Source organism: Salvelinus sp. IW2-2015, unplaced genomic scaffold (assembly GCF_002910315.2).
Source record: "Salvelinus sp. IW2-2015 unplaced genomic scaffold, ASM291031v2 Un_scaffold3380, whole genome shotgun sequence".
NCBI lineage: Eukaryota > Metazoa > Chordata > Actinopteri > Salmoniformes > Salmonidae > Salvelinus > Salvelinus sp. IW2-2015.
This window is the reverse complement of record NW_019944662.1, coordinates 17694-19722: the sequence shown is the minus strand read 5'-3', so window position 1 is coordinate 19722 and position 2029 is coordinate 17694. Positions and strand designations below refer to the sequence as shown.

General features: G+C 42.8%; 1 protein-coding gene across 1 annotated transcript in view; it reads right to left on the bottom strand.

Moving 5' to 3' along the window:
- Positions 1–2029, bottom strand: part of LOC112075765 (magnesium transporter NIPA2-like) — an 11133-nt gene that overhangs the window by 6460 nt on the left and 2644 nt on the right. The window lies entirely within an intron of this gene.

The window sequence follows — 2029 nt, the reverse complement described above, 5'->3', positions numbered from 1 at the left end:
TATGACCCTGGTGATCTTTATCTGGTCTGTGTCCAAAAGGGCACTACTTCCTATGAGCCCTGGTGATCATTATGTGGTCTGTGTCCCAAAGGGCACTACTTTCCTATGAGCCCTGGTGATCTTTACTTCCTATGAGCCCTGGTGATCTTTCTTCCTATGAGCCCTGGTGATCTTTACTTCTATGAGCCCTGGTGATCTTTACTTCCTATGAACCTGGTGATCTTTATGTGGTCTGTGTCCCAAAGGGCACTACTTCCCTATGAGCCCTGGTGATTTTTATGTGGTCTGTGTCCCAAAGGGCACTACTTCCTATGAGCCCTGGTGATCTTTATGTGGTCTGTGTCCCAAAGGGCACTACTTCCTATGAGCCCTGGTGATCTTTATCTGGGCTGTGTCCCAAAGGGCACTACTTCCTATGAACCCTGGTCTAAAGTAGTGCACTACATAGGGAATAGGGTACCATAGGGCTCTGGTCTAAAGTAGTGCACTACATAGGGGATAGGGTACCATAGGGCTCTGGTTTAAAGTAGTGCACTACATAGGGAATAGGGTACCATTTGGGTGTTTATAGAGAAGGTAGTGATCAAGTGTCAACTCAGTCGCAGCCTTCTGCATGTTAGCACCAGTCTGCATGTTAGCACCAGTCTGCATGTTGCATGTTAGCACCAGTCTGCATGTTAACCAGTCTGCATGTTAGCACCAGTCTGCATGTTAGCACCAGTCTGCATGTTAGCACCAGTCTGCATGTTAACCAGTCTGCATGTTAGCACCAGTCTGCATGTTAACCAGTCTGCATGTTAGCACCAGTCTGCATGTTAGCACCAGTCTGCATGTTAGCACCAGTCAGTTGCTTCCACATTCTAAGCTGGACTCGCAAGACAAGGCAGGTAGGCAACAATTCAGATCACACCCAGTTACCCACCCGCACCTGTCAAACAGCCCTATTCTAGGGCTAGGCTGGGTTTTATTGTTGTTAAAGTCCCTCTCAAAGAGCGACTCAAAGTGTACACATTCAACCGAGCCATACGGCATAGTGAGCTGTAGTGCAAAGGGATTTTCCTGCCATTGAAATCCTTGGGCAGGCCGGCGAAGTGTGTCGAGTCAAAACTGTACAAAAATATCTATAATAATTAGGGATTGTAAAATGACTAAACCCAGATATAAAGTATGGAGAGAAAATAATGGACCTATATATTATTTTCATCTTCTTTGAGAACTACAATTGAAAGTTTAGTGTTTATATGTTTGAGCAAAATAACATTTAGCCATGGCAGAATGAGTTTTAAAACCGCAACATGTTCTCTCAGCTCCGTGGCAGAATGTAGAATTGCAGGAAATTTGCTTTAAAACTGCAAAAGTTTCTTTCAGCTCCATGAATACATTTTTGAAAAAGTTCTCTAAAACTCAGGCGTGCCAACCTAAGCCCCTTTTGATCCAGTAAAAAAACTAATATTTATTTTTATTTAACCTTTATTTAACCAGGTAGGTTAGTTGAGAACAAGTTCTCATTTACAACTGTGACCTGGTCAAGATAAAGCAAAGCAGCGCGACAAAAACAACAACACAGAGTTACACATAAACAAACATACAGTCCATAACACAATAGAAAAAGTCTATATACAGTGTGTGCAAATGAGGTAGGATAAGGGAGGTAAGGCAATAAATAGGCCATAGAGGCGAAATAATTACAATATAGCAATTAAACACTGGAGTGATAGATGTCCAGAAGATGAATGTGCAAGTAGAGATACTGGGGCAAAATAAATAACAGTATGGGGATGAGGTAGTTGGATGGGCTATTTACAGATGGGCTATGTACAGGTGCAGTGATCTGTGAGCTGCTCTGACAGCTGGTGCTTAAATATGAACGTACCCGCTCTCTCGAGCCCTGCCTCAAATGTACAAATTCAACCTAACGATATGCCATACAGAGCTACAGTACATGTGACAGTATATCTAAGTGCCATACAGTACATGTGACAGTATATCTAAGTGCCATACAGTACATGTGACAGTATATCTAAGTGCC